This window comes from Stegastes partitus, unplaced genomic scaffold (assembly GCF_000690725.1).
Source record: "Stegastes partitus isolate 25-593 unplaced genomic scaffold, Stegastes_partitus-1.0.2 Scaffold684, whole genome shotgun sequence".
Taxonomy (NCBI): domain Eukaryota; kingdom Metazoa; phylum Chordata; class Actinopteri; family Pomacentridae; genus Stegastes; species Stegastes partitus.
The window spans coordinates 220,518-233,373 of record NW_007578415.1 but is presented as its reverse complement, the minus strand read 5'-3'; positions in this window follow the sequence as shown (position 1 = coordinate 233,373).

The window sequence follows — 12,856 nt, the reverse complement described above, 5'->3', positions numbered from 1 at the left end:
ACCCTAATAAATAAAAATGCTGGATGAGGATCGATATATTTTTAATTTGTGATACCTTAGAGATTATTTTAAACAGCTTCCCAAAACTAATATGTTGTGCACAAGATGAAGCTCGTTTCAAAAGCTGCAGCTGCTCGAAATCTTTTCCCAAAAAACAAAACAAAAAAAACGACCTAAATTATTGGAAATGCAGCCAGAAAACAGCAGCAACGCACGATTTTAAATGCAAACTATAATCTCCGGTTTTAGTTAGAATAAAGGTGAAGCAGCCTTTCTGAAGCTGCTGCGACTCACCTGTCAGGTTGAGTTTTGGCCTTTTTCCAGGTGGAGGTCATTTAAAAGGATTTGAAATCAGATTCACAACAAAAACAAGGTAATCTATTCCGACATTTGGATAAAGATATTTTGGAAAATGATTAAAATACCAAGATTGTGTTGAGAAATAGCAAAATATTTTTATTATTATTATTATTATTAGAGTCGATTTAAAAGCGTTTGATGCTGGAATAAAACGCGGATTGTGTGTTTGCTGCATTTCTCAGTGTTTTATTACTGATCTGAAGAATTAGATGAAGAGTGAACAATAAAAAGGCTGCTAAATGCTCTGAACACTTGATTTAAATATGCATACGGAAATAATTAGTCTTAAAACATATTTATCTTAGAGCAGGACTCCTAACTAAATACGTGCTTCTGTTATGTTGTTGTTGTTGTTGTTGTTTTTTTTAAATCTAAACTATAAACAGTAAAGTTAAATCCATCTGTGTCGCTGGAAAAACGTTCTGATCACTTTTATTCTACAAAAACCTCCTGAAACGTCCTTTGTAGAAGAACAAGCCTGTTGAATCTCAACGAAACAGAACATCTCCGTTCATTCACTGCTTTGTTTCTGCTTAAATGTAATAAATCAAATAAAGGTTTTAAATCAGCTTGAAGAGAAACGTGTCCTCCTGTTGGTTTGACAGGAAATAAGGTTTTGAGGCAAATTCATAGGAAGCACAAAGCAATTGAGGTGTTTAAGGATTTAAATATTTAAAGGGGGGGAAAGCACCTTAAAAAAAACCAGACCCTTAAAAATATAAAAAATGCAAATTAATGATAAAAAAAAACATTTTTTTTCTTATTTAATGTATTTCATTGTGTAGCCTGTGTGCAGGCCTAAACCTTGTTAACCTGGAGTGCACACAGGCTTCACTGCTCCAACATGTGTTTTAAGATTGTGGGATTTAAAATTAACTCAAGGTTCCTCAAGTAGACTTCATCTACTTTTTAAAAATGTTGTTTAGAAATTGACTTCAGAGCATCTCACATTAACATAACTCATATTTTTTGGCTGTTGTAATCATTTAATTTACAACTTTCACTCAGTTTATTTATCAATCTGATCTGGAATTTTATGTTTTTTGTGTCTCTGGAGCATCTTTGTCAGCGTTTTAATCACCTACAGGACAGAAATAATATCTTACTGTTTAAATGCACCGTCAGGTCAACAGCAGAGTGTGTTTTGTGCTCTACAGTCACAAGTTAAGAGTACATGAGCCATTGCAGCTATTTACTAAAACCTCACTGCATTTTCCACTTTTAACAACCAAAGACTGGATTTTTAATAAGAAATCATCTGTGTGCTTGAAAAAGAGCTGAAAAATACTTCAAGACCAGAACACTTCAGTAAAACCTTGTTGCTGTTGGAGCCTGATAAACCACTTCTGTTACATTTGGGTAGAATTTATTTTATATATTCAGTGTAATGATGAGCTCTGTGTGTTTTTTATATTTGGGACAAAAGAAGACAACAAGAATCCTTTCATAAATGATATAGAAACAAGAATATGCCTCCTTGGGTGAGCAGTGACAAGGAGAAAAATGCAGATTAAGGCTTGAAGAAGACAAATATTGTTTGGGTTTGCCTTCAGGAACTGGCAGCTGAAGATGCACAAGAGGCCCACGGCTGCACCAAACTGTTGCTTCCTGCTGAAACAAGTCTTGCACTTGCAGGAGAGTCCAGTCAGTAACTAAAACAAGCACCCATCTTCTCTAAAAATCAGAAAATCAGAGAGAAAACTCTTGTAACTGCTTCTGGAGCTGTTAAGGAAACTAAGGGATGGCAGATTGTGCATCCAAGTCAAATCCCAAATCCCAGCACCAATCCTCTGGTTTCTGAAGTTCTCTCTCAGCTCAGTTGGCTGAATTCTCCTGCAGCACAAGAAGAACTTATGTAAATTCTCTGCAGCAGATCTGAGAAGTCCTCTGACCCCAGAGGCTGATGGAGAGCCGGCGGTCCTTTTCACACCAGTTGAATCCATGCAAACTTGTGCCGTCAGATCATTTACAGGATCTTCAGTCTGACCTGCTGACACCAAACATCCACCTCTAAGTCCAAATGATGTGAGTAAATTCACGGTTAAATATTGTGCTTAAAAACTCCAAACTACTTTAAAATAGTCGCTACATTCCTGGAATAACTCGACGTCGCCCCGCTTTCATTTATTATACACCACCACGTCTCATTAAGCTCCTATTCAAATCAGAGGATCCCAATTTGAATATTGGCGCGACGTGGGGGCGAAAGGGTGCCAGGTCTGAGTCCGTGCATCCGTGGGCACAAAAAATACACACAGATACACACTGAATCCGTGTGGTCAACAAAAAGCACGACAGCTCATATTTACAGTAGGTGCAGGTGAGCCGTTGCGCACCGCGGTTGTCTCCTCACCGCGCGTAAAAACTGGATTTTTGTTTTGCCGCCGCCTTTTCTGCTCAATGAAGCGCTATACGGCGTCTGGACTGGCAGCAGTAAAACAATGGAGGGATGGTGAGGGTGGTTTACTGCTGTCGGAAGGTCTGAGACAGACTGTGACCCAGCAGCCAAAAGACTGTCTGCTTCTCACGGCCTGCGCAGCGCCGCACACGAAGGAAGAGGGCAAAAGGCGATTATTTCTTCCCCACAGCTTTTCCACGACTTTGTAAGAGTCAGATAAAGTTGGAAAACACAGGCTACTGCTATCCACACAAACAGCTCTGTGGCGACATAAGTTGGATGCAGAGGCTGTTATCAGAGCAACACAACTCATTTCATCGAAAAGGTTTTACAGGTTTCACAGCTCTGATCCTGTTTTATCTCACAAGTGTGAAGCTTTTAAATGACTCATCCATGAATTTGTTATAATTCAGACAACGTTAGCTCAACTATATTCACCAGCTTCTAAGAGGATGTGCAACTACGAGCAGAATTAACTAAGTACAGGATGAAACAGCTTTGAGGTGACCTTTCCTGTTCCACTGTGTTATGAGTCAATATTGTGGCTTTTATCCAACTACAGCAGACACACACAGGAGAAACTGATATTTCTACTACAAAACATACAACACACAAATCAAACATGATGCGTTTCTACAGACTAATCCCCTCAGCAATATAAAAGGGAAATAATCTCCATCTAAATCACTTATAGCAGTAACATGTTGCTTAGATGTCAATATATACCTGAAATAGTGACTCAAAGGGATTTTTCTATTTAAAGAGTAATCCTGCTCTTATTTTTTATATTTAAATGGCCTACTGTTTTGTTTTTTTTTTGATTGCACTGATATCATTCAGGTGCCACTTTAGCTTCCACTGGAGCAGCCTGGACACCTCATAAAACCTATTCCTGTTCTGTATCTGTAGGACTACACTGGGACTGGTTTTGGTTCCATCAACACAGTTAGCTGCTGCTAACTCGGATTTTTATCAGATCATTCTGCTGCTTTTTACTTCTCTGTATCGCACTGTGCAGCTACTGTAGCTTCTGTATGTTGTACAGTAATAAAAGGCTGCACCTGTCTGTGCGTCCAGGAGGACGGATCAATGAGCTTTTGCTCTTTTTGATTTTTTCTTATGCTTCCTGTGGAGTTTTTCTCTTTTTTAAATTTTTTTTATCCCAGCTGAGGATCTAAGAATATCCTGTAAAGCTCTCCAAGACAAACTTGTGATTTTGGGCTGTGACAATAAAGCTGACTTTACTTGGACTACCAGCGACTGTAAGTCACATGAAACTGGTCGTTTCCAGGATGTCGGGCTGCGGTCCAACTCGCCAACTGTCCTGTATTTGCCGAACTCAGTCGCGTTGACTGTACAACTAACAAAAAAAACCACAGCACAATGTTGACTTTAAACACAGTAAAGTACCGTAAATTAGCCGCGTTTCTGTGCGTTAGTTTGCAGGATTTAAGGGCGCATCAGCGCTTACAATGGTCTCCTGGCAACCAGGCGCGCTCCGGAGAGGCCGTGAGCGCGCCTCTGTGCGCTGCAGAGAACTTGTTGGTGGAGGCTCTCTCTGTGTGGATAATAAACCTGAATTATTTCCTCACCGCTCGGTGTCTGGATGTGGTTCCCAAGCAAAGAGGAGGAACAAGCACCAGTCTGAACTCACAGCATCTCTCAGGGCTTCAGTGAGGAAACTACAAATGGAGAAAATGTGCAACACAGAGACAGCTTTCACTTGTTCATGATGGAGGATGCCACAATGCTGCACAACTCACAAAACCAGGCTCAAGAAATCATCCTGTTGATAGCTATGAAGCCATAATTAAGTTGAAATAGTTTCTTATTAAAAGTTTTCCCACTGAAACACAAAGGCACCACCAGCCGGCCTTCAGAGTGCAACTGATGACTTTATCAGTGGTTAATAAAGGCTTCAGTGGAGGATTAGGTGCAGCCTACACACTGATGTGGTCTAGACAGAGCAACAGGACTGAGTTAACTTTATTTATGCAAATGTTGAGCACGTCTAGGCGGCACACACAGACATATTGAGACCCTATACAATAAGGTTTGAGAGGATTCTCCTCTCTCACTGCTTCAAAAGATTTCTGCTGTGATTATCATGATAATTAGCCAAGCTGGAGCGCCTCTCAAGTCTGTCTACAAGTTTCAGCTGCAGACATCTTTGAAATATTTCAACACTGTGTGAGAAGCCAAATATGTGACTTTTCATATTTAAACCATGGAGATGATGTTTTTCTCCTTCTGCTGCTGTGGCGGCGGTACTGTGGATAAATGACCTCATGGTGATGCACAGTCGACTTTAAGAGATGCTCAGGCCTTTAAATATCACAACAGGAAACACTGCAGACCTAAATATTCTTGGTTTATTGTAGGTATGTGATGTTTATGGTGCTGATGTAAAACACAGGCACCATAAACATGATATGAGCACTTTAAAGCCATAAAGCTCACACAAGCTCCTCAGAGAACCACTGATATAGTGACTCAATGTCACTTCACTGGTGTTGGACAGATTCTTTATATATTGACTTGTGACGCTTGCTTCCTATTTGTCTTTAAACACTTTCTGTTTATTGACTTTCTCATCTTTCTATCCTTCTTTAAACATGTTCTACTTGTCAGTGTGATGCACCAAAACACCAAGTGTGAGAAAACTTCATTGGCAGCTAAACTGGTTCTGATTATGAGCAGGTGTAAGGACGTAGTGAAAGGAATGAGCAGCAGAATAGTGAAATGATGCAGAAACACAGAGTCAGAGCCTGTAAAGGAATCAGAGGATGTTCGGCTGATGGATGAGTGATGGTGCCACCATGCACTTCTGCATGCGCCTGTTGGGGGGCGTGAGAGGCGCTGCTATAGGTCCGTATTATAATTACATCGTTCGTCTTGCATAATATCAAAAAAATCTCAGAGGGTGGGAACAGTGTTACCTCACTGATTCACAAGGGGGTGGGCCTTGAACGCCGTATATGATTTTGGACAAATGAGACGTTAAACCATTTGGAGACAACGGCGGTGGAGATGTAGCCATCCGGGGCGGACAGCCCCAACTCCCCTGTTTGCTGCGGGGAGGACCGGAGCTGTGGACGCGGAGGACAACCGTGTGACGAGGCGCGGGGGAAAAACACAAGAGGACCCGTTAGAATTAAAAAATGGACGGGGCCGGCGGGACGTCACGATGCGCCGTCGCCACAAAGCTCATGAACGCGCTCATTTGGCTCCCAGCATGCCGCACGTCCGGAGGGACCGCTGGTCACCAGGAGCTCATCTGAGAAGCCAGTGAAGCCCACCCTGCTGAGCTGCACCCGAGGAGGAGAAAGTAAGAACCGCGTTTTGTTTTTCAGAAGTGATTTTGTGGCACAGAGTCTGAGTTTTAGGGATAAAGCTGCAGGAACAGCGGCGCAACAGAGAGAGGCTTCACAGTGGCGAGCTGAGGCGCGTTTAGGGCACAGCACCCTGTATCCTGTGTTTTACCCCGCTGTGAATTAAGTGACGGTTTCTAGGCCTGGTGGAGGTTTCACACTACAGCTGTTGTACATTTTCTTTAAGTGAGACTGTTTCTGTTGAGGATGCGCAGCGGCAGCATCAGCAGCTCAGATCACGGCTCGTGTGACGGCAGCAGCAGCACAGACGTGTAGTTTCACTTGTGGCTGCAAACACTTTTGTTTGGCACATGTCAAAGGCAGATGTGTGACTACGTGAAGCAGATCAGCAGTTTCACCTCGGAGTTGAGTCTTTCTCTGACTTGTTGGGCGCAGGTCTCCAACAGGCCCTTTGGTTAGTTTCCAGTCATCTTAACAGACGTTAACATGAACTACAGTGTTGTGCGCCAAGGAATGAAGATCTGCACCTTTCTCCTTTCTCTCTCTCATCCCTCAGGCTGTTTAGCCCACATCTGACTCCTAGTAGCTACCACAGCGTTTTTGAACATTTCTATGGCAGCTAAGAGTTCCTGACTTCACAGTTGAATCTTAATCTCTCCATTGACCTCGGATCAGCCATATGTTCTCTTCTTATTACCCAGAGTATTACATAAGTTCATGTTGCACCATTTCTACGAGTTCAAAGTGGAAACACGTTAATACGCACAATTAAAGAGCCACAGTGTAGGTTTGGGGAACTCTAACGGTGCAGTGGGTCTGTATCAGCGGCCTGTGGTGATAGTGAAGATGATGATGATGGTGGTGGTGAAGGTGGCCTCGGGCGGTGCAACCTTTTCACAGCACTGTGTTGTGTTGGGCCTGTTTGCTGTCAACAGATTACGCACTGAAAAGGCTAAACAGGAGGGAAAGCATGGAGTAGGAGAGAGAGAGAGAGAGGGAAAAAAAAGGCAAAGGTGATTACTGTACATGAACCCAGCAGCGCACGGCTCCAACAAGGCTTCCTGCAGATTATACAGTACGGTGCCAGCACTGCGCTCTGCATGGGGAGCTCTTACATAAGGCCTGCTTAATCTGTGTGAGAGCGAACCAGACCTCCCTCCTGTGTATGTATGTACTTTTTCACTTAATTCTGTCATAGCATTTGTGGAATATCGAGAGTGGAAGTGCTCTGCGCCACAGAAAACTTCATGCGTAATGAGCAGATTTGCGAACCGTCTTTGAAGTAAAACTGATGCACGGGGAAATTGTTTGCAGTAGGAACACATTTCACTCATGCAAAGGAACACTTGATTGTAATTCTGCTTCGTTTATGAGGCCCTGAGCCAAGGTGAAACCAGTCTGGTCCTTCAATTCATAAAGAAGGCCTGCATCTGCAACTCAGACTGAAACAGGTGCATCCAGGTAGAAATATGAGTCCTCACAGTTTTAAAAAAATCCCACCCAAAGTCACAAGAGAGAAGTGAGTGTATTAGCTGATGTGGTTTAAAATGAGTCCGCCGTGCGTCCGCAGCAGCAGCAGCAGCAGCAGCAGCAGCATCTCTGGAGCCTCGCTGGCGCAGGAGTCAGTCAATGAAGCTGCAGGTGCGAAGCTGCGCTCAGCGACACAAACTGGGCTAGTTTGAGGCGATCTGTAACCTAGTAGGCAGGTTTCCCACGCAGGGAGCTTTCCAGGGATTTTCCAAAAAGAGAGAAAGAGAGAGAGAGCAGAGATCCCATTCACGTGGATGAAATGTGGACTTCACGTGTTCTTATTTCTGCCTTAATGCCCATTATCAGGAGTTTTATTTTAAAGTATTTGTTGTTCTTGTTTTATTTCAGCCTCACCTGGAAGCACCAGAAATGAAGTTCAAGGTTTCCTCCAACTTCCAGGTGAGGATGATTGATTTTAACACGATGACATGTGAACTGGGTTTTACTGCTTATTGCGCCTCAAGAAAGAAAGAAAGAAAAAAAAAAACAACATACAGCTCAGATGTCTTTGCCTCTCCTTCAGCTGCACTCACAAAAATATAAAATAGAATAAAATAAATCATGCAGCAGCATCGAGCTGTGTGGAACTAACTGATTACTCCTGGAAATCATCATTAAATACTTTCCTCGTGGACGCTTTAATGTTGCACCATTTACAGCTTTTATCTTTTTAATAATCCTGACAATCTATTAAAACAGCTTTTCTCAAAGTTACCTACAACAGAAACTTGAGTGTAAATTCTCCCTGCAGTGACCTGAGGCTCACTGGTGACTCTGGTAGTTTATCTGAACTAAACGAATGTCTTTTTTTTTCTTCCTATATTTTAATCTGCTTTTATCGCCTGAATCCAGTAAATACATCAGATGTGCGGATTAAACGAGGGAGGAGAGAAAAAAAAGCAGCTTTTAATTTGAAACATTTAAGCTGAATGCTTTGTGAAAGTCTTAAATTAACACCTGACAGCGAGATCCGAATAAGGCGAAAATACGAGCGAATTAAAATAAAGAAACTGTCGCGGTAATATCAATTAATTTAATTTAGAGGGGCAGCGTGATATAAAACGAACTCCACGGGTATTTTCGCAATTAATCGGTGGCAGTTATTTTGTTCTCTGCAGCAGCTGCAGACATGCTACTCAGGTTTCATGCAACTGACGAATTAAAGCTCAATATTGCGATTTTTTAAAAATGCAACACACACTGGTGGAGTTGATTGGCAGCAATTTATGGAGCATTTAATTCACTGTGATGCAACTTTATTACCTGCAAAGGCAATTATGAGCAGCTCAGTTCAACAGATACACGAAAAAGGGAAAGGAGGGGGGGAAAAAATCCCAAATTATGCACATTTAAAGGCTTTAAGCTTAAATATCTATATTATAGGTGGAGGTATAAATGCATGAGTAAATGAGGCAGCCTGTAGGGGAGCTGAGGTGTGAATGGGAACCTTGAAGTCGTGTTAAAACGTGTGTCACGGCCTTAAAGCTGCAACCTGATCTCCACTAATGGATGTTTCTGGCATAAATCCAGAGTGTAGCTCAGCCTTCTCAGAGAGCTCACAAGAAGTAGTGTCCAAAAAAAAAAAAAAGAAAAAACAACATGATGTAAAGCATGTTTAATGTGAGCACAACATCTTGGTGTGTGTGATTTATTTTAGAGGTTTTCTGCAAACATCCTGCAGCAGCAGCTGTTTATTCAGACATGATGTGAAGCTGGAAGCTGTGGCCTATTTTCACCACGTTCAAAGAGAGAGAGCATCCTCCTCAGTGTGTGTATGTGTGTGTGTGTGTGTGTGTGTGTGTGTGTGTGTGTTAATTAGGCTTCACACGTCGCTGTTAACGCATTAATTGAAAGCCAACGATGGCGGTGACGTCACCNGTGTGTGTGTGTGTGTGTGTGTGTGTGTGTTAATTAGGCTTCACACGTCGCTGTTAACGCATTAATTGAAAGCCAACGATGGCGGTGACGTCACCCCCCTTTCTTCTCTAAAAGCCAATTAAAAAACCAAAAAACAACAACAAGGACTTTGTGGGGAAAAATGACAGAATAAAGCTCTTCTTCTTTTTTTTTTTTTTTAGAAATGTAATATTTAAAAGAGACCCAGTATTATTTATACATATTTTATATTCCCACCAAATTAGCCACAAACACAAAAATGCTGAATTATAAAAAAATAAAAATAAAACTGCAGAAAAGGTAGTTAAAAATAATCCAGCTGATGTGACACAAATATATTCTAATATTTAAAATAAACATGTAAAGACAGCAGTTATTGCTTCTTAGTGTCAGTTAAATTTATTTAATAATAATAAATGCTTCAAACTGAGGAATGCTGTTGATTTAGTGTAAAATATTTTCTCATTTTCTGTCTTTTTTTAAATCACCACTGAGCTGATTGTAAAGTTACACATGTCTAGAACCAGATGTGGAGTTATTTTAGTTTTCTACATAATTCTTACTGCTTTTAACACAATAGATGAATATTTAGAGGCTTTAATAATATTTCAAATGTTTTTTTTTTTTATTTAAAAACCCAGAAAAACTTTTAAAAAATGGCATTTTTTAGGAATTATAAATGCTAAATGTGTGCTTTATGGATTTTTCTGGCTGTACAGGTGAAATGAAGACATTCATACACTTTGTATTGTAATTGAGTGTTCACCTGCTGTGAAATGGATGCATATGTTAGATTTTCAGTGGATTTCCCTCATGCACTCTGCCTTAATATTTCCTTTACAGAGGTATTTGAGGAAATTATTCCCCTCAGTGCTGTTTCACATCCAGCTTCTGACGTCCTCATAAAGATTTTTATTGTTGTTGTGTTTAGTTCACTGGATGGTCGGCTGCAGCAAAGCTTTGTTTCCCAATTCCTATAAGAGCCCGTTCACATCTCAGCCGTATAAAAAACACTTAATAGCTCGGAAAATGTGTTTTTTTTTATTCCCAGCTAGTATCCCCTGTGAATCTTTAGTCATGCTTGTTTTTCATATCATTTCACTGAGGTGTTTTAACGCCATGTGATCAATCATCTGTATTAACACTCCAGCTTTATGACTATTATTATCATTATTTCCACCTCTGGAATACGTACAGAAACAGCAGGCAGAGGAAATTGTCTCGGTGAATTAGCCCTTTTATGAATTTCTCCTCCTTGTCACTGTTTGTCCTTACAGGTGTGTCAGAGGCTCTGTGTGTTTGTGTGTGTATGTGTGTGTGTGTGCGTGTGTGTGTGTGTGTGTGTGTGTGTGTTGCCGGACGGGAAGATGCGTCCGCAGGCCCGAGGGGTTGTCTGTTATCTTTGGTTATCTAGCTGTATGAGTGACGTACATTCTTCATAAAGCTAGATAACCGAAAGTAACAAGAATCCCATTACACGCCTGCGCGGGAAAAACAACACAAGAGAGAAAGAGAAAGAAAGAGAGAGGAGAAGAAGAAGAAGAAAAAAAAACAGATAAAGAAGCAGCACGGAGGGCTGGAGGTGAACGACGGATGCTGCTAGCCAATGACGTGAAGGTATGATGCTGCGTTACATAAGGACTAATTTTACCGGGAGGGGAGGGGGTGTTGTGTCTCGTGGAGGAGGTGAAGTGCACTAAAGGCAAAAAGACAATCAATAATTGTAATTACAGTTTTGATTTTCACCAAATGCGGCGACTCTGCTCGTTGCCGACGCTGCAGTGCCGAGGTGCAGATGTTTGTTTCTTGTGCTGGTTGGCAGGACGGTGGCCAGGGAGTGTGTTCTGTGTGGGAATAACGAAGCAGGATTTCAAACCTGAAGCTGTCCCTCTCTGACATGCACTTCAAGTCACACTGAAATGGAAAGTGAATGACAAAGCTGAATAAATACATCCAATTTGAAAATGATATTACCAAAAATGGCTCAAAAAAATCTCACAGTTTTGCACCAAAAAATGTCCTCTAAGTCCAAGAAAATAAAGCAAAGGAAGTCTAAAGCTTTAAAGATCAATCCCCCCACAGCGAGTGAAGCCCACAGATAGACAAGATACATCAAAATATATATATCAAGCATTTATTAGCATCTTGTACCAGCTAAAGAGAACCAGCCTCATTTTAAAGTCAGTTCTTGGGGTTAATTCTAACATGCAGATGAATTAATTATCCAGTCATTTCAGATAAAGATTAAAGAAATAAAAAGTGAGATTGTGCCACTGTATTTTCTTCAGCAGCAAATCCCACATAAGTAATCACAGGTTTACTGGAGGTTCACCTGCACATTCACGGCCTTCACCTTTCATCCCATCCTGCCTCGTCAGCTGATCAGAATTCAGTTTCCAGTAAAAGTCTTCACCTCGGTGGGATTTTAATCCAGAATAGGAGCACTAATGGAAGAAAGGGTCTTGGAGGATGATCTGAAAAAGGAAACACTGATTTGATTTTTCTCTTTCTCACACACACACTCAGGAATTTTCTTTGTCTACTTGCTTTTTGTTTTGGCTGAAGAATTTGTCCAGTAGTGCCAAGTAGCTGGTTAAATGTAGGTGTCTGTGCCCGAATTCCTTTTGTTCAGAAGGGAAGTCTGCTGTTCTTCTGAAGGCCAGTGCAGCTCGATTTAAACACCTGCTTAAACGCTGGCTTCCCACTCGGTCTCACATTATGGCCGTTTCATGTATTTTTACACTGATTTAAAAAAAAAAAAAAAAAACCTGAATAGAGAAATTAATCTCCAGCTGAGAGATCCAGACTCATCAGTGTTTGGTTTCATCTCTCTTGGTTTTTTTTTTTTTCCTTTTTTTGGATGATACGTTTCATAAAGGCTGATAATGTGATTGCAGCTCTTCTGCACGTCCTGCAGAGGCAGTGGCGGTGAGAGAGGTGAAACAAAACAAAGACCACCTCGAGAGGCAATTAGCGGCACTTTGCCATCATTTGGAGCATCTCCACCGACGCCGATGCTCCTCTGCAGTTAATTTTCTGCTAAAGAACTAAATGGTCACAAACAAGGGATCGCAGCAGAGAGAGGCAGCGTGTGTGCTTGTGTGTGTGTGTGTGATCCCATCTCCCACCTTCAGTGTGACTTTGTCGAGCATAAATACTATTTAGCAGCTAGAAATCTTTACAAATTGCACACAAAAGCTCCTCTTAGAGCACTTAAGCTCCGTCAAGACTGTACGAACGCCATGTCGACACTCATCTGTCGTTAATGTGACAAAGCACAGAGTATTAACTACACCAGTGGATATATGGCTGCAGGATTCCTGCTGAACCGCTGCTAAAA